Source organism: Dendrobates tinctorius, unplaced genomic scaffold, assembly GCF_039654945.1.
Source record: "Dendrobates tinctorius isolate UK_male_01 unplaced genomic scaffold, ASM3965494v1 ptg000020l, whole genome shotgun sequence".
In the NCBI taxonomy this organism is placed as follows: domain Eukaryota; kingdom Metazoa; phylum Chordata; class Amphibia; order Anura; family Dendrobatidae; genus Dendrobates; species Dendrobates tinctorius.
In genome coordinates this window covers 9,705,016-9,728,091 of record NW_027361688.1, presented here as the reverse complement: position 1 = coordinate 9,728,091, position 23,076 = coordinate 9,705,016, and the positions used below count along the sequence as shown (strand labels likewise).

Sequence of the window (23,076 nt, the reverse complement as noted above, 5' to 3'; positions counted from 1 at the left end):
ATCGGATGATCATAGTCTCTAGTCTCTCGTAGAGACTATTGAAGTAAAAAAAAAAGTTTTGAAAAACATTTTAAAAAATATAAGTTCAAATCACACCTTTTGCCACATTGAAAATTTAAAAAACAAACAAACACATATTTGGTATTTCTGTGTTTAGAAACTCCCGCTCAAATGATAAAAGTATTAATCCGGTAAATGCCAGAAATACTTTTTTCGTTGGGGCAACATTGCAATAACATGCGATCAAAACATCGTATCTACCCCGCAATGGTATCAATAAGAAAAAATAAAGTCAGCTCAGCACGCAAAAGTAAGTCCGCACTCAGCCCCAGAAAAATGGATAACGCTACGAGAAGTTTTTTTTGCAAATTTTCAAATTTGCATTTTTTTCACTTAAATAAAAAAAAAAAGAACCTAGACATGTTTGGTGTCCATGAACTCATAATGACCAGAAGAATCATAATGGTAGTTCAGGTTTAGCATTTAGTGAAAAGGGCAAAAAAAAAAAAAAAAACAATTGTGGAATTGCACTTTTTTGCAATTTCATCGCACTTTGAATAAAAGTTATGGCTCAGGGAAGAAGGGGGATAAAAAAAAAATAAATAAAAATAAACAAAAAACCCAAGGTCATGAAGGGGCACATCTTTAAATCATTTTTGTAACTGGGCTTTGTTAAGTAGCAGTTTGGCTTTTACGGACACTTCAACTTATGTTGTAGCCAAGCAATGTGCAGGGAAACAGTCAGTCAGTGAGCTTGTGCTTAGAAACTCTTAAGAGCCCATTCACACATCAGTTTCTCGTACAAGTGCCATCCTTTTTTTTTTATGGATAACACTTGTACCTGCGACATTCTATGCGTTGTTCACATGTCCGATTTTTTTCCTCGGACTTCGGGGTCTGCACCACAGCACGGAGACTTGTTTGCTAAAGATCAGAGTGTCAGAAATTTTGCCAAGTCTATAGGTCTGTGGAAGAAAAAAATAAAAAATAAAAAAATCACTGATGCCATCAAAGTGCTGTCTGTTTTTCCACCGACTCTGGTAGAAACTTGAGAAACCTTCATCAGTTTTTGCTTTTCCGAAAACTGATCAAACTCTGAACCTCTTACGTTACTTTTACTAAATTTGTCTATGCATATTTTTGATCACAGACCACAACAAAGTGGAGTTGAAACTTGGATGTGGTGGTCATAAATCAGGTGATACCAGTTCGGGGGGGGGGGGGGACAGTTTTATCAATTCCCTATCAGAAAATGCTTAACAGGTGGATTCTCTCAATTAACTCATTCTGCAGCCAACAAGGTGCATGTAAAGGCCCCGTCTCACAAAGAAATTGTTAGCAAGATCGCTGCTGCGTCACCGATTTTGTGACGCAACAGCGATCTTGCTACGTGTGACATATAGCGGCGACTAGTCCCCCCGCTGGATATCGCTGATCGTGCTCGAATGACCCAGGCCATTTTCTGATCGCTGGTGTCCTGCTGGCCAGCATGCATCGCTGTGTTTGACGCCGACGAGCAACCCCATTGGCGACGCAGAACTCAGGGACGCAGGCGGGAGTCGTCAGAATCGCTGCTGTGTGACAAGGTACCAACGACTGCCGAGGTCGTTGTACGGATCGCTGCTGCGTCGTTGAGTAGATCTGTCTGATAGCTTACTAGCGCCCATTTAGCGACGCACCAGCGATCCTTACCAGGTCGTATCGTTGTCAGGATCGCTGGTGCGTCGCTTAGTGTAACGGTACCCTTAGAGCCAAACGGCGCAAAATTTTTAATGAGATGAAATTGCAAAAAATTTACAGCCAAAAATGCACAAAAAAAAATAAATAAAAATTCCCTTTACAATTCCACTGCTTCAGAATCACAAATACAAGGAGCAGTTGGGAAAACTCCAGAGCCTTTACTTATAATATCAGGTTACATGAACGCTGTCTAAACATTATCAGGGGAGATGGGACATAATTTGTTTTTCATTCATTTCCAACCTTTGCTTCGCCTCCTGAGTCTTGCTTTCAGTCAGTCAAAACACCAGCACCTATCATTATGACTAAAGTCAGGTTCTCACAAAAAAAAAAAAAAGTATTGGATTACAAAATAAATAAAACCTAAATCCATGGAGAATGGAACCCTTATAGGGTTTACGTAATGGGGCCGTTAAAGTCCTTTAAAGTCGATCCTTGAGAATCCAGTCTTTCGAGATGCTTTAAAGAGGTGTCCTCTCTGCGGTAGACGTTCTTTAGGGCTCATTTATGGTTCATTCAGACCATCGTAATAAACTTGCGTGTGCTACCTGTAATAGGATCGTACACAGACCCACGTTATTTAACGGGACTGTTCAGATGTCAGGGACCGGTCGCAGCCTGCACTAGTTTCATCTGCATTTTTGATGAAATTGCTATTCAAGACTAAGCATGCACAGAAAAAAAAAAAATTTTCTGGACACACTGCAATTATTAATATGGAAAACTAATGGGTCTTGTAAATTTTTATAAACCCCCGATATATAAATACAGATGACATACGAATGAAATTCATTAATTCTTTCTGGATGAAAAATTTAACAATTTTTCATAAACTCATCCGAGCTAGACCTCAGATCCCGAGAGCAGATCTGGTGAAGTCCACGCTTTACAGCCAAGTTGCCCAAGGATGTGATACGGACATTACTACTTCCATGATCTTTGGTTTGACGGATTAAAAAAAAACAAAAACAAAAAAAAAAACACTCGACAACTTTTTAGATGTCAGGTAGTGAAAAAGAAAAAAGTGGTGATGTATATATGCTTCAAAAATAGTCAATGGAAGAACTTCTCAGAGTTAGACAAAGATACAGTTTCAATTGAGAAGCCAGATGTTCTCAAAAGGTCATTCGACAGGTTTCAAAAGTGGAAATAGTTATTTATGAAGTATCATGTGTTCCATATAGGCAAGCCGAGAACATCAATGTCCAAGTTAGTTATCCATACATGAGTGACTTCTGTAACACTCAAAAATAAAGTTTAAAATGTGTTTGTACTTTGACAACTAAATGGGCAACACACTTACTGTATGTTTAGGTTTCAGTACACTCTAGTGGCTGAAGAATGGAAGAGCCTTCACCACAAACTAGATCATGTTGGAGCCTCTGAAGAATAATGCTGCATTTACGCAAGAAAAGCCAACCCAAATGAGTCGTTTAACAATCCATCAAGTCAATCCCGTGCTCGTTTATGAGTCTTTTCGTGAACCAATGCAATTGGTGAACCAATTCTACTCCCCCCTTATCTCTTCTTCCCACAACCGCATACAAGACTTCTCCCGTGCTTCCCCCGTACTCGAACTCTCTGCCGCAACACATCAGACTCTTACCAACAACGGAAACCTTCAAGAAGAACCTGAAGACCCACCTGTTCCAACAAGCCTACAGCCTGCAATGATCCTCGGTCTACTGAACCAAAGCACAACCTGCTCTACCCCCTCCTAGTGTATCCTCACCCATCCCTGTAGACTGTGAGCCCTCAAGGCAGGGTCCTCTCCTTCTGTACTTGTGTGACCCTTGTTTTATACATGTTTATTATACTTGTCTATTTTCCCCCTTTTCACATGCAAAGCGCCATGGAATAAATGGTGCTATATAAATGCATAATAATAATAATAATAATAATAATAATAATAATAATAATAATAATAATATGGGGGCGACATGGTTATCCCCATATGGTTTGAAATATTTTTGGCAACACATGCCCAGTTTACATGGTAGAAGTACCGTTGACAAGTACGCTTTTAGGGGCAGCGTAAAAAATTTCCATCATGCCATCATTGGTTTACCATTGCCATGTTTTTGATGGCCACTGTCCGGGAACGAACATTGTTCTACATATATTCAAAAACAGAAGAAACAAAAACATTTTTATCAACTAGTTAAACTTTTTCCTGTGTTTTGTGATTTTTATGAAAGTGAAAGTTTGAAAAATATTAAATCAAAGTATTTAGGGAGTTTAAAAAAAAAACAACAACAACAACAACGCTTCAGGAACGCTAATTTTTATGTTTGGAATTTTGCTTTTCATGAACAGTTTTGAAGCCTTTTGATTGGACAGGTCCTAGCACAGAATAGGACCTGTCCAATCAGGATCAGGGTTAGAAAAAATAAAAGAAAAGCAATATGCATTTCCCCCCTTCTGATATGAATATCAAGTGGATTTCTGAAAAATAAAAAGTTTTCCAAACGCTTTGGGAGCGGTTTTTGAAAAGCGTTTAAAAGCAACTCTGCTCAAAGAGTCAGTATCACAAAGTTAATGCCTATCCAAGAGCTCATTTTCTCTGAATACTAGTAAATCATTAAACATGAACCACACTGATTGTCAAGCCGTTCCGACATACTCACCCGGCCTCCGCTCCCACGCCGCAGCCCCTTCCCACCCGACAGCCACGGCGGTCACCTCTGACAGGCGCATGGCCGACGGCATCTCTGCATGCAATGCGCATGCGCCATAGGCCGCGCCTCCATTCTGCTTCTTGTGCTCCGGCTATGTGCCCTGACCCGGAAGCACCCCCTGACCAATGGCAGGCCAGACAGGGCATATCAGGCCGCTTCCCCCTGAGGGAGGCACCTGATCGTTGTGTTTCCTAGCACACTGGGCTCCGCTTCTTGTGTGCTCTCTGCAATCTCACAGTCCCATTCTCGTGTGCTCTCTACAGCAGCCTCGCAGTCCTGCTATCCGTGTCTCCTGCTGTACTCCAGTCCTACCTTCGGTGTTCCTGTTCCGTCCTACTCCAAGTCCTGCCTCCGGTGTTCCTGTTCCATCCTGCTCCAGTCCTTCCGTCCTACCTCCGGTGTTCCAGTTCCATCCTGCTCCAGTCCTTCCGTCCTCCTCTAATCCTGTCTCCTGTGTTCCTGCTCCAGCCATCCCTCCACATTCCAGTCTACTGTCTTACTCCACTCCTGTCTCCTGTGTTCCAGCTCTGTCCTATCATCTACACTTCAGTCCCACACACCTACTCCAGTCCATCCTAAGCCGTCCCTCTCGGTACCAGCTACCGTGGTACTCGAACCCCTGGGCCTGCTCCTAACGGTCCCTGTATAGGGGTCGGTTCCACCTCACAGCTCGCCCGGGGCCCCTCGGTGCCACAGCCCAGAGGGTCCACTCCTGGAGATTCCAGCTCCAGACCAGCCACGCTAACACGGATAATATGAAGTCTGTATTTTTCATCAATCTTCACGGTCAGCAGCACATCTGTGTGATAATTTTTAAGAACATATTTGCTTGTTTGTTGATGGGAGAACCTAGCAATCATCAACCAGGTAAAAAGACCTTTGCAGCTTTGTACTGAACCTCTTATCTTCTAAACCCAAGTTAAAAGCTCTTCCCTAGATAGGATGTCAGCGCCGGGATTTTTTCTCTAATCACCAACCTCGGGTAAAATTTTATCTTACCTAGGATCCTAGGAATGGAGACGTAAAAAGAGAGACACAGGAGGCTTGTCTTTCAAGTTAATCTCTCCCTTTATTAAGATGGGTACTTTTTTTATAGGATCACAAAAGAGGAAATGGACAAATATAGAGAATTTCCGTAATATTGTGTAACAATTTCGAAATGGTGGATAGTTGGCAAAAACAATAGTTATATAACAGATATGACAAAATAATATATTATGTGTCTAATTGGGGATGACGGGAGTATGGCGCTTCCTTGATATCAATTTAACAATTCGTGGAACTGCACCCGGTAATACTAATAGGCCAGAATACTTAGCCTTGACATTTTAGACATTATTCTGAGAAAAGAGAGAATTCTTGGAACTGACCACTTGGCAGAATTTTCTAACCACGTAGACAGATGATAACAATTAAAATTGTGTCATGAGTTACAAGTTATTTTTCAGTTATTTTTCTGGACTTTAGAAACTAAGATTAACCATTTCTTTGACAAGGAAAAAAAACATCAACGGCTTTATCTTTTGTGCACACAAGTCAAGAGAAAACCATATATTTAAAAGAACCAAATAGCTTTTCCATCTGTCTCTGGGATTTCTACATTTCACCCTTAAAAAGGACAAAAGATTTATTGAGTCTTATTTTGGTAAAGAAACGGTCTTAAAAAATAAAGGTGACAAACAAAAGGGTCCTATGTTCACTGCACTAATTACTAAATTGGTGGAAGTTGTCTAAAAATATTGCCCACAATAGACAGTCTGAAATATTTGGCCCCAGGGCTCTTAAGACCTTTTATTAACTCGGCACCATGTAGCATCCTTCTCCAAAAGGACTAAAGGAATTCCATCTAAAACTTTCGACATGTTAGAAGTTTCAATTGTTGATTTCAGTGGATTCTGCCACACTAGGGTGTGGCCCGTCTTAATTGTCTGTGGCCGAATTGGATCTTTGGCAGAGATTATACGTGCACGGAGAAAAGAATACACAAGACAAGGTGTATCATGTCAGTATGATTCCTCTCTGTCTTTAATCCAAAGTGTGCAGCTTTTATAACAGAAACTGTGCTATCTCATGGTGTTACATCATGGATACATTTCCAAGTTACTGTTTACCGTTCTCATATCGCTACACAATCACTATGTACATAAGTATTGTTTTCTAGCCCGATCCACCCAGTATTGTATGAAGCCTATGTGGGTTATACAATACAGAAACAATTCTCAGAAAATAAGAAGTTTCTTAAAGCAACATGATCCCAATACTCAGCAAGGCGTCTATATAGTGGTACAGTTTTGATTCTTGTATATATTCATATGCCGTATATTCTCCCCTTAACACAATCTGTGGTGGTCCTGGTGTGACACCCCCACAAATTATTAAAGGAGACAAAACAGGTACCAAGTTAAGAGCTCCAGTGTATAGACGCAAAACACACTTTAGAGATGCGTACATTGCCACTACTGTCTGGAAACTGTCCTCAGAGGAGCTGATCTGCAGTTCCTTTTCAGGTGTCCTACCTTTCAGATGATCCAAGGCCTTTGTGCGTTATTGTGTTGTGTGAGAGGTCTTGTGACACCAGAAGATTGGTACGAGACCTAGCTGGCTGATTCATCTTCAGCCCTTTCTGGCCTGCAGTTGTTAGCGTATAGCCTCTCGGAGGTCTTGCACAAAGGCTTGTACCCAGATCTGGTGATGGGTTTTCTCATTGAGATCAAACCCTAGGTCTGCTAACATTTGGTTTAATCTGTGGAAAAGTTTCTCCACAGTCTCACCTTTTTCCTGCATAGTATCGTGCAAGGTGGTGGCCTGGTCTGCTAAGAGGTCTTTGGCCCTGGTACGGAGCTCATCAAGGAAGCTCTGCCCTTACTCCCATGATTTGAACCAGTCCAGTGGCCAATTCTCGGGCTTTAAGGCCGGTTTCATCACAGGCCATAACGAATCTCCTGCTTTAATTTCAGCGAGTCCAATCAGGTCTACCCATGAAGCAGCATGTGCCTTTATCTGACTCATTTTCTGGTAGAAGGGCATAGGATGCCCATCCGGATTTGGTAAACTGTTCACCAGAGTAACAGCTTTCCTGGGGCTTCCAGTTAAGTAGCGGGTGCTACGTCTAGAAGGACTTTGTCGGTAAGTATCATTTGTAAGAGCTGTGCGCCTACTAGGAGGGGTTGGTGGCAAGTGTCACTTGTAAGAGTTTGTTAGTTGTCACCCATAGATTCTGTTCTGCTTGGAGGTGACATAATTGAAAAAGGGCATAAATCCCTCCCGTTATGTAGTGGGGTTGAGATTGTAGCATGAGGGTATTCTAAGTCTTCCTTCTTAACTGTTCCTTCCTCCTCTTCATCCTCATCCTGTGTGTATATGACAGAAATTACCGGAGCCAAAATAGCTGCTGGGTGAAGCATGCCATTACCTAAAATGGCTGCCGGTTGTGGGTGTGTGGCCTGACATAAGATAGCTGCTGGGACATAGGGTGTGCCATCTGCATTGATGACTGGACACAAGGGAGTAGGATTGCGCAGGCGTGGTGCCCCACAAACAGCACACTTGTCCCTCCAATCTGGGTTCTGGTTTTGGCAAACTGCACATGTCCACCCCTCCGGGGAGTATGAGGGCGGTCTGTACGGTAGGAGTGCAGTTGACGAAGTCGGAGCCATTTTTTCGGAAGGTGTTTGGTACATACAGTACAGACCAAAAGTTTGGACACACCGTCTCAAAGAGTTTTCTTTATTTTCATGACTATGAAAATTGTAGATTCACTCTGAAGGCATCAAAACTATGAACACATGTGGAATTATATAATTAACAAAAAAGCGTGAAACAACTGAAAATATGTCTTATATTCTAGGTTCTTCAAAGAAGCCACCTTTTGCTTTGATTACTGCTTTGCACACTCTTGGCATTCTCTTGATGAGTTTCAAGAGGCAGTCAGCGGAAATGGTCTTCCAACAGTCTTGAAGGAGTTCCCAGAGATGCTTAGCACTTGTTGGCCCTTTTGCCTTCACTCTGCGGTCCAGCTCACCACAAACCATCTCGATTGGGTTCAGGTCTGGTGACTGTGGAGGCCAGGTCATCTGGCGTAGCACCCCATCACTCTCCTTCTTGGTCAAATAGCCCTTACACAGCCTGGAGGTGTGTTTGGGGTCATTGTCCTGTTGAAAAAGAAAGGATGGTGCAACTAAATGCAAACCGGATGGAATAACATGCCGCTGCAAGATGCTGTGGTAGCCATGCTGGTTCAGTATGCCTTCAATTTTGAATAAATCTCCAACAGTGTCACCAACAAAGCACCCCCACACCATCACACCTCCTCCTCCATGCTTCACAGCTGGAACCAGGCATGTAGAGTCCATCCGTTCACCTTTTCTGCGTCGCACAAAGACACGGTGGTTGGAACCAAAGATCTCAAATTTGGACTCATCAGACCAAAGCACAGATTTCCACTGGTCTAATGTCCATTCCTTGTGTTCTTCAGCCCAAACAAGTCTCTACTGCTTGTTGCCTGTCCTTAGCAGTGGTTTCCTAGCAGCTATTTTACCATGAAGGCCTGCTGCACAAAGTCTTCTCTTAACAGTTGTTGTAGAGATGTGTCTGCTGCTAGAACTCTGTGTGGCATTGACCTGGTCTCTAATCTGAGCTGCTGTTAACCTACGATTTCTGAGGCTGGTGACTCGGATGAACTTATCCTCCGCAGCAGAGGTGACTCTTTGCCTTCCTTTCCTGGGGCCGTCCTCATGTGAGCTAGTTTCTTTGTAGCGCTTGATGGTTTATGCCACTGCACTTGGGGACACTTTCAAAGTTTTTCCAATTTTTCGGACTGACTGACCTTCATTTCTTAAAGTAATGATGGCCACTCGTTTTTCTTTACTTAGAATTTGTATTATGGCAAGAAAAAAGCAGCTAACAGTCTATTCAGTAGGACTATCAGCTTTGTATCCACCAGACTTCTGCACAACTGATGGTCCCAACCCCATTTCTAAGGCAAGAAATCCCACTTACTAAACCTGACAGGGCACACCTGTGAAGTGAAAACCATTTCCAGTGACTACCTCTTGAAGCTCATCAAGAGAATGCCAAGAGTGTGCAAAACAGTAATCAAAGCAAAGGGTGGCTACTTTTGATGAACCTAGAATATAAGACATACAGTATTTTCAGTTGTTTCACACTTTTTTGTTAACTATATAATTCCACACGTGTTAATTCAGATTTGATGCCTTCAGAGTGAATCCACAATTTTCATAGTCATGAAAATAAAGAAAACTCTTTGAATGAGAAGGTGTCCAAACTTTTGGTCTGTACTGTATATTCACCAGTTACAGAATCACATATTTCAATCCACATTTATTTCTTAACTTCCCATGCCGTTCTATGCCATGCCTCTATCATGACTATTTACTCTTGGTCCCGTGGTCAGACGTGGGCACATCTGAGATCACTCATCGATCGTTTAAGATTAGAACCAGGGTGATTGTTCGGTGTTATTGTGCCACTTCTCTCTTTTCTAACAGCCCTGGGCAGTAGAATATCACTAGACACATCCTCTCGCTTGTCCCGACAATACACACAGACAATTATGGAATTTAGTCTGACTGGTTTGCAGGCTAAGGACGTTCCAATTGTGGTCAATTATGGTCCAGAGACAGACGGCTATCGCTGACCCAGCCGACTATCTCTGACCCAGGCTTGTCTCATCCATAACGGGCCCAGAACCGTCCGGTCTGTCACCTCAGTTACAGGGGGGGGGAGCGCTTAGAGTAACACAATGTTCCCAGTGTTCGAGAAAAGGGGGCGTGGCTAAGCAGACAGAAAATGCGTGAGCAGAAATTCAAACTGTGGAGGCGGGAACGCCTGTGAATTCTGTCGCACTAAAATGCGACCCGTCTTAATTGTCTGTTATGGATTTTTGATTGATATAGATATATATCTCTGTGTGTGCTGCGGCCTGTCCTAATTAGACAGTCTTATTGAGCGCTCAAGGAAAGAAAGACGCCAAGCCTAGTTAGCAGCAATCCTTTCCAGCAGAACTCTGGAAGTTTATTGAATATACTTGGTTTTATTAGTTCGTACAAAGGAGTGGTTACTCATTAACATAAAGGCTGAACTTCTTATCTAATTGGTCAGTTTAAATACATGAACATATATGGGTGTCCGACCGGAGGTGACTTAGACATCATATGATCTACTGTCCCTTGTCCTGCAATGTCAGCAAGACTCCAATATTGGCTTGGACCATCTGTTGTTACTTCCTCTTCTGTATGTCTGGGACAAATGTCACAAGACAATATGAGTATATAAGAGTATATAGCATATAGCCTGTAGCAGGCAAGTGAGATCTAGATGAAATACATATACATATTTCCATAACATGTCTATGGCCGAATTGGATCTCTGGAGGAGATGATACATGCACGGAGGAAAGAACACAAAAGACAAGGTGGATCATGGGTTTTTTCAAAATTAATGATTAACGCAAATTACTGTTGATCTCAATGTTCTATATTATCTTTGTTACTGTATAATCATTACGCAAATGATTATTGCTTCTAGCCTAATCTAGTTTCGATGAGACTAGGTGGATTATACAACTTTCTAAAGTCCATGTCAACATCAGTAAATTTTAAGGTACATGCTGGTACAGAATGGAGTCAGAAATATCTTGATTTCAGTACTCAGCAAAGCGTCCATATAGTGATATAATTTTGATTCTTGTATAGATTCATATGCCATATATTCTCCCCTTGCAAATAAAGTCCGTGGAGCCTCATTTAAGAGTCTCAAACACAGGACTAGCCAAATATTCCTCCAGGGAAGGACCCAGCCAAGGGGTGGCTCCTTTCGGAAACCACCATTACCACCATATTAAGTGGCCCTTTAAGTCAATATCCATCTCTTTACGAGTTTACAGATATGACAAGGGAAATATCAAGGCCAGGTATCCATCCACAGACAGCTGTTTCGGGGTGTTGCCCCTCATCAGTGAGTAGGATTCTGGCTAGGTGGGAAAATACAAACAATATTCCTAACCTTTCCACAGAGATGCTGCTAATCCATTTGTCCCCCCGACGGGTCTAGCTCTGCTACATCTAGATGGCAGGCTGCATGATGTGACCATGCAGCAGAGACACTGAGAACCGTGTGCTCAGTGTCTCCCTGTGAACCCCTATTCCGTTTGAAGGCACCGTGAGCGTAGGAAAGTTCTCATGCTCGAGGTGCCGTCAGACAGATCCTGCAAGTTCACAGCCAATGAACTCACTTCGCTTTTGTGACATCAGCGCGAGCGCCATGGCAAAGGACTTGTCTGACGGCACTGCAAGCAGGAGAACTTTCTCACACTCGTGTTGCCCTCAGAGAGGGAATAGGAGTTCACAGGGGGACACTGAGCCTGATATGGAAGGCTGTATGGTCGCATCATGCAACCCGACATCTAGATGTAGAAGAGCTAGACCTGTCGTGGGACAAATGGATTAGCAGCATCTCTGCGGAAAGGTGAGGAATATTATTGTTGGTTTTTTTTTGTTTTTTTTTTTAACTCTTTTGCAGATGACAACTGCAATGTTGGAATGGGCGAGGTCGCAAGTATAGTTTAATTAAGATTTATTAAAGGAGTCTGTCAGTCTTTCAATTAAAGGATTTTCCCTGGGTGTCTGTTGTCATGCAATGTGACTATGGGGTTAGTAATGGGGGCATCTTATTGACGCCTCTCCATTATTAACCTCAGGGTGTGATGTTACCTGACAATACAAAGGTGACACCAACCTCCCAACTATCACCCCACTTGCCACCATTACAGGGCAAGTGTGAAAAGCGAGGCTAAGTACCAGAATTGGCACATCTTAGAGATGCACCTTTTCTGGGGCAGCTGAGTGCTGATGTTTTTAGACTGGGGAAGGGGGGAGGGCAGTATCCATGGCCCCTTACTAAGCTATTAATATCAGCCCGCAGCTGTCTGCATAGCCTTTGCTGGTTATTAATTATAGGGGGACCCTACGTCTTTTTTTAGGGTCCCCCATTTTAATAGCCAGTAAAGACTAAGTACACAGTTGTGAGCGGATATTAATAGCCTCCATGGCCATTAACCCCTTCCCAGGCTATAAATATCTGCCCCCAGCCGACTGGTTTCCTCTGCTGGTTATGAAACTTACGCGGAGGCCCACGTCATTTTTGTTTTCAGAAAAATAATTTTTTATTAAATACATGTACAGTAAGCTGCACACACTGTACTAATTGTATTTGTCACATATCTGTATATCTAACCATTCTATTTGTATTTACCGTATGTAATCCATCTCTTCCATGCTGTCGTCTCCTGCAGCCATTTTACGCTACGCGGCTGCTGAAATAAAATATATATATATATATATATATATATATATATATATATATATATATGTGTGTTTCTCCAGCGGACAGTCCAATGGTAGGGTAAAATATAACTTATTTTTCCATTAAAAAGGTTCCATGTTTCTTCAATAACAATTTTGCATATAGTCATTATCCGTACATGCGTGCCCCTCCTTTTGATATCAGATTCGGCAGCGGACAATTAGGAGGATTGCATATCCTTAGAGTGTGCCCCCAAAACACTGACTATGACACCCCGGGGGATGCGCTGTGGACCAAGGTGTATCTACTCTGGCTTCATGAAGGCCCAGAACATAATAGTCGTGATTCTGTAGCCCTACCACCAACACTCTTTCCAAGGGACCTTTGGAAAACTGAAAGAGCTCCAGATCTTAATTTACCCACTCGACATCAGATGTCATGTTTCCCTTAACTGCTACACCCAAGTACACAGCACTGAATTAAAAAAAAAAGGGGAGAGATCACCACTAGATTTCAAAGCCTTGTAAGGAACCAGAAAAACCAGATTTCTTGTGATAGGTGTATAAATTAAAAGGCAAACAAATGCATTAAAGAAATGCAAACAAGGCAAAGCAAGCGATGAGGTGGCACATTAGGCACTTTATGTTTTACGCATGGCCTTAGGACTAAAACTTGAACAATTGTGGGCATTTGGTGAACTGTTCCCATTGTCTAAGGGTGGACATTTAATTAACATTTTACGCTCCTAACCCTTTAACAAAAGGTTCACTCAAGATAAGGAGAAACTGATAAGTTTTTCATTGTGCTGGAGGCTTTATTGCATTTTTAGGATTTTTCGCTAGCATACAAGGAAAGGCGAGAAAAAAAAAGTTGAGTTTTCCTTGAATTATTCAAGTGTCCAGAACTCTAGCTGCCCTTACTGAACTGATCTGGGTGTGGGTGAACACAGTAGATCTACCAGGCATCATCGAAACGCAGAAATCCCTTCTTTGCACTATCTAACAGTTTTATTCCAATGGCTTTGCTTTATGTGATTTTCGAATTACGGTACTTTAAAAAAAAAAATCGGCCCAAACAATAAAAATTTGTGCTTGGAGTTGATCAAAGTCAGGAAAGGCAGATGTCGAATACAACACATCCTATTGGGTTTTTCCTTCAGGAATGTAAAAGTAGAAAATGACCTTGCCTTTGAAAACCATGATGCCTCCCATACCGGAGCAGCCTTGAAGCTACCAGCTGACACTACTCATCATATGAAAATATCTGAACCTGGATTTTGTTCAGTATTTTTTTCCTCCATTAAACATGTTGTTATAACCCTCTTCATAATTTATGGGGTCATTTAAGTCACTCCTCCCTACAAAACACCTAAAATGCCCACTTTTAGGTAAGGCTTACATGATAAGTTCTCCATTTTGGTCCTGGAAACACAAGACAGTTTTTAACTATGCACATTAAAGAATATGGTTAATATCTGCCTTTACCTAAAATATGAGAAAACCCGAAGTCTTACGAAAGAATAAACTGGGTCCCAAATATGGTCATCATCTGTGTCTACCCAACACATTCTTTGGCCTAATGTTCTACCCGAAGTCTCAGAAACAGTCAGGGACAAGTAGTTTGCTCCAAGGTTATCTTGAGGTCAGCCCACAATTCTTGTGGTTTCAGCCCAATTCTTTGTGGGAAATTGAAGTTTATACAGGGTCATCTTGACATATGGCAAGTTCCCCAACTTTCCTACACGTAATCTATCTTGTGTTCCAGGATGTGTTTGACAAGCAATTGATCAACATATTTCTGCCAAACCATTACTTAACATCGCCATTTCCTTTGATTTAACCCAATAAAAGATGAGAACATCCAATAAGAAACAGACCATTGCTTGTGTGTCTTGCTGTTTTATTCTTCTCCCAGTAGGAACTTAAGCCATAGAGAACACCTGGGGTTGGCAATTAAAAAGGAAGAGATCCTGCCGCTGACAATCTTGGGAGGCCCATCGGCGGGATAATATTCCCCTTCGACTTTTATCTTAGACTGAAGAAACTGCCAGCATTCCTCTCCCGAAAAGAAAAGCAGTTTTTGGACCCATCCTATGCCACTTGTCTCCATTTCCAAACTAAATACCTGCTACTCTCGCAATCAAGCTTTGCGCCATCTCTTTGATAGAGATGGGATCTCACCTCTCTCAAGGTAGTACTCATCGGCCAAGGCACCCAAGTTACGAAGAATCCAACAGACACTAGGGTTGTCTTTCTGGAAGTCTCGTTTATTATTGGGTATGCTCATCTTTGATAGGATTTTGATCAAGGAAAGAATTTACAAAAACGAACACACAATGTCTTGGCAGAAATTTTAGCTAATCACTTTGATATGATGGATTAGGTTTGAAGGAACTGACCTGACGCTACAGATGTCAAATAAATCAGTGAACAGTTTGTCTTTGAAAGTATTCTAGGAAGACAACAGGAAATAAAAGGAATGCTTATGTAGACACACGATAACCTGATATTAAAAGATTTTTTTTTCTGATATATAGTCTTAAAAACAAATTTTAACCATTCCTTGAGCACATAGTGACCCTTCACAAAATGGGTTTCTACACTATAGAAATCGCCCTTACCATTGTCATCTGATCCACTGACCACTCAGTAGACGGGTCACTACCTCTTATTGATTTTTCAGGATCTCCGTTTATCGCCGATACGGTCTACTCCTACTCCATACTCTCCACTCTATTTGCCATAAAGATATTGTCCCTCTTAGTTCTCTTCCAGCAGCTAACCGATTGTCCGTTATTTGCCTTGGATGTTGGGTTCCTGACTTTTAGTCCTATGTCCTCTCTAAATGGCTCCAAGTGGGCAAACTCAGCAGATCCGCCTTCAGTACCTATCTAACATCACCCCGCCAACGTTTCGAAAATACTGATTTTTACCTGAACCTAAAGAAATAACTTTACCACTCACCCCCAGAGTTTATCGAAGTTATTCATCTTCCTAGGTCAATTTTTCACCTTCGCTGTTCTGAAAACAATCTAACATCAACCTCCATAATCTTTACCTCCCGTTCAAGACTTTTTTTTTGTATTTTTCAAACTGCACCAGATCTCATCCAAGAGGAATCTGATTCAAGGCCAACAACCATCGGTTTGTGCACGCCCTACAACCACGGGTTCATGCACGCCCTAACATGAAAAGTGTTCAGACAAGAAGCTGACTGTTGAAAACAATTGTAGCCTTCTGCCAAAAAATTTCCACACGAGTCAGAAACATCTGCTGGATTTCTCTGAGTTAACTAATCAATGTCTAATATTAAAACAAAAGACTGACTGTCACTTCAAAGCTAATGTGAACAGGTGCATACTAGGAGCTCCCACCTCCAGACACAACCAACAAAAGTTGAACTCTGTAGTGCTAAACCATGTACAGTGCCTACAAGTAGTATTCAACCCCCTGCAGATTTAGCAGGTTTACACATTCGGAATTAACTTGGCATTGTGACATTTGGACTGTAGATCAGCCTGGAAGTGTGAAATGCACTGCAGCAAAAAAGAATGTTATTTCTTTGTTTAATTTTTTTTTAAATTGTGAAAAGTTTATTCAGAGGGTCATTTATTATTCAACCCCTCAAACCACCAGAATTCTGTTTGGTTCCCCTAAAGTATTAAGAAGTATTTCAGGCACAAAGAACAATGAGCTTCACATGTTTGGATTAATTATCTCTTTTTCCAGCCTTTTCTGACTATTTAAGACCCTCCCCAAACTTGTGAACAGCACTCATACATGGTCAACATGAGAAAGACAAAGGAGCATTCCAAGGCCATCAGAGACAAGATCGTGGAGGGTCACAAGGCTGGCAAGGGGTACAAAACCCTTTCCAAGGAGTTGGGCCTACCTGTCTCCACTGTTGGGAGCATCATCCGGAAGTGGAAGGCTTATGGAACTACTGTTAGCCTTCCACGGCCTGGACAGCTTTTGAAAGTTTCCTCCCGTGCCGAGGCCAGGCTTGTCCGAAGAGTCAAGGCTAACCCAAGGACAACAAGGAAGGAGCTCCGGGAAGATCTCATGGCAGTGGGGACATTGGTTTCAGTCAATACCACAAGTAACGTACTCCACCGCAATGGTCTCTGTTCCAGACGAGCCCGTAAGGTACCTTTACTTTCAAAGCGTCATGTCAAGGCTCGTCTACAGTTTGCTCATGATCACTTGGAGGACTCTGAGACAGACTGGTTCAAGGTTCTCTGGTCTGATGAGACCAAGATCGAGATCTTTGGTGCCAACCACACACGTGACGTTTGGAGACTGGATGGCACTGCATACGACCCCAAGAATACCATCCCTACAGTCAAGCATGGTGGTGGCAGCATCATGCTGTGGGGCTGTTTCTCAGCCAAGGGGCCTGGCCATCTAGTCCGCATCCATGGGAAGATGGATAGCACGGCCTACCTGGAGATTTTGGCCAAGAACCTCCGCTCCTCCATCAAGGATCTTAAGATGGGTCGTCATTTCATCTTCCAACAAGACAACGACCCAAAGCACACAGCCAAGAAAACCAAGGCCTGGTTCAAGAGGCAAAAAATCAAGGTGTTGGAGTGGCCTAGTCAGTCTCCTGACCTTAACCCAATTGAAAACTTGTGGAAGGAGCTCAAGATTAAAGTCCACATGAGACACCCAAAGAACCTAGATAACTTGGAGAAGATCTACATGGAGGAGTGGGCCAAGATATCTCCAGAGACCTGTGCCGGCCTGATCAGGTCTTATAAAAGACGATTATTAGCTGTAATTGCAAACAAGGGTTATTCCACAAAATATTAAACCTAGGGGTTGAATAATAATTGACCCACACTTTTATGTTTAAAATTTATTAAAATTTAACTGAGCAACATAACTTTTTGGTTTGTAAGATTTATGCATCTGTTAATAAATCCTGCTCTTGCGTGAAGTTTGAAGGCTCTAACTTATTTGCATCTTATCAAACCTGCTAAATCTGCAGGGGGTTGAATACTACTTGTAGGCACTGTAACTATGACATTCATAGCAATACTGCTCTGGATAGTAAGAAAAAGTTGAGACGCTTAGCACATAATTTGGCCAATTCATGCCTGCCCAGCAACCAACAACAAGGCGGACTCAGAACAGCTGGGAATCTACGTGTCTAGTGTGAATACCTCTCTTTAAAGTCTGAATTTATGGGTAGGTTGCCGGTCAGTTTTTTGTCATTTGCATTTTAGCTCTCTGACCCAGCACTCCGCCCTCCAGCGTGTGGTGGTTTTTGATTGCAGAAGGATCCTACCTACCCTCCCGTAAACTCAGGTTGGACTATTTGAAACCGTACCACCAAAAATCTGTGGCAAGCTAAAGGCTAGATCTACATCATCCAACAATAAAACGAATGAAACAGGGCTGTGGAGTTGGAGTTGTAGACTGATCAACGTCGGTATAAAATGGACTGACTCCTAAAATATATAATAAATTGGTACAGTGGTTCAATGGAGGATGTGATACAATTTTTTTCATAAGAATTTGGGAAAGTTATGAAACGTCTGTTCTATTCCTGATCTAAAGGTCTTGGCTTTTAGTGGAGATGAATCTGCGCTGCACTTTAGGTCCAGGCTCAGTAGTGACCAGTGCTGTGGCGCCAGAGTTGAGGCGAATCCGTGCTGCACTTTAGGTCCATGCTCAGTAGTGACCAGTGCTGTGGCGCCAGAGTTGAGGCAAATCTGTGCTGCACTTTAGGTCCAGGCTCAGTAGTGACCAGTGCTGTGGCGCCAGAGTTGAGGCGAATCTGTGCTGCACTTTAGGTCCAGGCTCAGTAGTGACCAGTGCTGTGGCGCCAGAGTTGAGGCGAATCTGTGCTGCACTTTAGATCCATGCTCAAGTAGTGACCAGTGCTGTTGAGGCGGAAGTCAGGGAAATTGAAGAGTCGGAGGTTTGGCTAACAGACTTCACAGCCCTGTTATTAAAACTATTACGAAAAAATGTTATTTATCAAAGTGCATATAGCTTGACTGGAAAACACCAAAACCAGGCATTATTTCTGTAGTCTACGGACACACTTGGCTGAATTTCCGATTAGTGTCTCGAAACTAAACAGCACCTATATTATTAAGAGTTCTGTCTAGAGCCTGCTACAAAGAACAAGTCTCACACTGCTGAACAAAGTGTCTTAGCTATACCTTGTATTGCCTAAATAATCATGAACAAAATATATTTTTTGCCCATCATGGGTCTCCTTGCTAGCAATAAAAGCTTATACCTCGGATTCAGATGTCCATGTTCTTCACTTGGTAAAACCTGAAATTCTCCCTATCCCATCTTCTCGAGGTGCTCAATCATACTTTTAATTCTTGACCAGAAATACATTTCTCCAAGCTTCAGTATCTGTTCCATTAACAGCCAAATGTTCCTTGTGGGAAACTAGTTGCTTTGGATGACTTAATTCTTCACCAGGAGAAAACTTCTGTAGGATTTCTTTGGTATCCCAAGTTAGGACCATAAGTTCTCTCCCCTTTCAACCAACTGTGCTAAACAATTCCTGACTTATCTTTTCTTACCATAGAAGTTTCTCTCCTCCCTCCAAACAATAGAGTTCCACTCTATACACCATAAACAGGTTTACCTATCTCCCCTCAGGGTTTAATCTTAAAAGACAAGCAATAGTATTCACATTCTTACCTCCCGATACTCATCACATGATAAGAGAAACACAAAAGGACTCCATACAATGAGATGACACCAACTAGACAAGTCACAAGGGGGAAACCCAAAAACATCTCCAGACGTTCTTAGCTACTTGGTGGCACACTTGAGGGGTGTGCAATCCTCTTAAAAAGTCAGATATCAAGTGGATATACGCGGGAGAATAACCACACTCGACGGTCAACATCGGTCATGAGCAGGAGCGCTCTTTATTAAGGGAGTTACCCACGCTTATATAGACAGCGGCTTATCTTCACAAATCATTAATGAAAGCTTCCCATCATTAACTTTTTGGTTCAAGGTTCAGCAATTAGTCATTGCCTTTTACGATTCTGTCATTTGCAGCCGAGCAATAATCTTTATGACACCGTTATCAGAACCAGCAGATGTCCACAAGACTCTGCACCCAGCACAGACAGGTACGAGAATGTCAGCATTTTTTTTATAGCTTCATCGGATAGTAATATCCTTAACATTAGAAAGACTAACATCCCCCCCACCCACCAAAAAAATCACAATGTATCTAGATTGAAAAATAGGGCAGGTCTAAAATTCTTCAAATACCATTTTTATCCAATAAGGGATTCTCTAACATCTACACAAGACGTTAAAGAAGCTCTTATTGGATAAAACTTCTTTGATTAAAAAAAAAAAAAAAAAGGTTTCCGGGCCGGTATTATATAAAAATCTTCTAAAAACCATAAATCTCAAAAAAAAAAAAAAAATTTGTTAAAAATTGATCTTGTCCTGAAACCTTTATCAGATAAATATTTTTATCCAATAAGATTCTCCAAAGAGCTACAAAACCTATCTTTAAGGGTTTTTTTTTTCTTTTTTAACACCACCAGCAATTTTAACTAACTGATGCGTCTTCCAACGATCAACTGTAAACCATGATGGCCCTTAGACATAAGTATTCAATTTCCCAACAGCGCCTCCGCAGGGGAAATGAAGAACTACAACAAATTATTTTAATGGACCCATCAAAGGCAAAAAAGAAAGGTTTTCCTTTTTCTACCATAGGTTTTTTTAATTAAATGCAAACTACATTTGGAATGGTGGTTTTTTTTTTTACGAAAAAATAAATCAAATCGAGAGGAAGTCCCATTGTGTTCTCTATTTTATCCCTGCAGGGACGGAAATGGAGGAGGGGGGATGGGGAGCTGCACATTTTTTTTTTTTGCATAGTTCTCGCTCTTATTTCATGAACTGCATTTTTTTTGTACTTTTGAGCAAGAAGAGCGAGACGCCATCGTTCCTACGTCTGTTCTCGCACAGAAAAACATACATAATTTTACAAAAAAATAAAAATAAAAACAGATTAAACCTTGGCAAGAAAAAGTATAAAAAAAAAAAATAAAAATAAAAAAAAAAATTCAGGCAGAATAGAGGCTGCCTTAATGATGGAAAAAAAAAAAAAAAAAAAGAGAAAAAACTACTTAAAGACTCTGGAGAAAAAACCAACAATGGCCGTTTGTTACAAGACTCTCTTAAGGAATGCCCAAGCTATAATTGAGAACAAACAAGGCATCCTCAGGGGGGGGGTGAAGAGTAGACCTTTGTCCCCAGTGCTTTTAACACTTAAATCCTCATGCAGAGCAATAAAAAGGAAAAAAAAAAATCTAACACCCTTCCCCCACACCCTTACAATACACTATTGTACTGGTCAGAAGCCCCCATCCCCCTCTACATACTATAGAGCACAGGTAACATGATGCCAATACTAAAAAAGGCCAAGTTGACCCCAAATAGACCCCCTTTTGCAATTAAAATTAGATTCAACTGGGGTGAAAAAAAAAACCCCTTAAAGTGGTAGTAACATCAAAACACACCCATGTCCATAAACTGGTACATGGTAATTATATAGGTAAGGTCTCCTTTAAGAACCAGAGCCGCTAAGTCAAAGTGGGCAGGCTCACAACACAGCCAGGCATGAAGAGTCGATCAAACGGAGCCAGATCCTCGTTGATCGTTGGGATGGACGATCTTTTAACCCTTTAGACGATCAAAACGTTCCGTACCGTCCAATCTCTCCAACCTTTTATTAGATCTTTAACTTTTTTCTTCTCAAAAACATAAAATCATTTAAAAAAAAAATAAAATAAGAATTCCCACCTAATATAAAGTCAAACACCCCTACAAAAAAAAAAGGACAATAGTCCAAAAAAAAGTAAAAGTAAAAAAAGATAAAAACCTCCCGTTCCGGCAGAGGCGACCCGCCCATATATGTCTATGTAACACCACAATCCTCCACTAGTGGCCAGTGCAGGGCGAGTCTACACCGATCACTGGGGATTTCAGCTGCCCGGACCCCTTTGATGATATTTTATAAAAACACCCCCTTGAACCAAAAGGCAATTTTTAATCACCAAGGAGGGGCTCTCCTTTAACAGAGATGTTCTGCAGCAGCTGTGTTTTGTAGGCGTTTTCCCTTATCTGTCACAAACAAAAACAAAAAAAAAAATTACAAAAGAAAAGCCTCAATTTTTAACCTTTTATGGTATCATTCTATTTTGAGGAGGGGAGTGGGGTGGACTCAGTAAGTTACTGCATGCAAAAAAATTATATAGTAGAATATGAAAAAATATGCAGTTTCCAGTAGGGCAAAACAGTGGTAAATTAGGGGTTAAATAGCACAAATAAGAAGCTGAGGATCAGGATGATCAGTGGTCTATGGATTTAAAGGAATTGTCTTGTTGCTCACTTAAAGGGGGTTCTGCAACTATCACTGTAAAAGCATTGGAGGGCACAGATCAGCGTGTCCCTTTCCAAAATAGAAGGAATTCCTTTGTACAGACATTTCCCCCTGTAGAAAAGTGACTACGAAAGCGAAAAAGAGTCTAAAAGAGAAAGAAACAAAAACAACAACGGGTCCCCGGAGGGTCCATGTCGCGTTTTTGCAGCACTTACACTTGTGCGCGTTGGTCACCGCTCCTCAGAAGTCCCGCAAACATCCACCCGCCTCGGTGCCGCCATGCCGTCTACTAACCAGCCAGCGACGCCGCGACCACATTGAGAAGGGAAAGGCGGTGCCGTCACGGTGCTGACCAATCACAGAACGCCAGGGGCGTGGTTAATTCCATTCCTCCACTGAGACCGCGCATGGAGGGCGTGGCTTCAAGGGCGCGCCCTGTAGAGGACGTGGAAGCCATCTTTAGGTAGGGCAGTGTGGGAACGTGATTTCACGAACTAGGAAACGTATTCATAAATCTGTAAGGTGAACAGATATTTCATCTTAATAGATGATATCGGAGACTAGGGAATCTCTAATTTTCTGTAATATTATCAATTCAGGGATTACCGTTACAAACTGGAATTTCTGACTCAAGAGTGACACCTGCAGGTAACATGTAGAAACTGCATGACTTTTTTTTTTTTTTTTGAGTTTGGGAACAACATTGTGGTTATGTTTTTCTTTCCTTGCCTCCTTTTAGGATCCATAACTTTTTTTTATTATTATTTTTTTTTTTTTTAGTTTTAAATGCCGCTATTTACCATTTAATATAGTTTAAAAACAAAAAAGTGCAAGTCTGCTGTTGTTGCCCAGGTCTCGTTTTTATGCAATGAAAAAGGTCCGGTGATTATCTGCGGGTCATAAAAATCATGGCAATATCACACTTATAGGCCTTTATCAAAAAAAA

General features: G+C 41.7%; 1 protein-coding gene across 1 annotated transcript in view; it reads right to left on the bottom strand.

Annotated features, from left to right (window-relative positions):
- The window catches only part of RESF1 (retroelement silencing factor 1), a 30,531-nt gene extending 8,064 nt beyond the window's left edge, over window positions 1-22,467 (bottom strand). The window contains exon 1 of the mRNA XM_073567637.1: window positions 22,346-22,467. The gene's annotated coding sequence lies outside the window, so the exon portion shown is untranslated. The remainder of the gene's footprint in view (window positions 1-22,345) is intronic.
- Window positions 22,468-23,076: the final 609 nt, after the last annotated feature.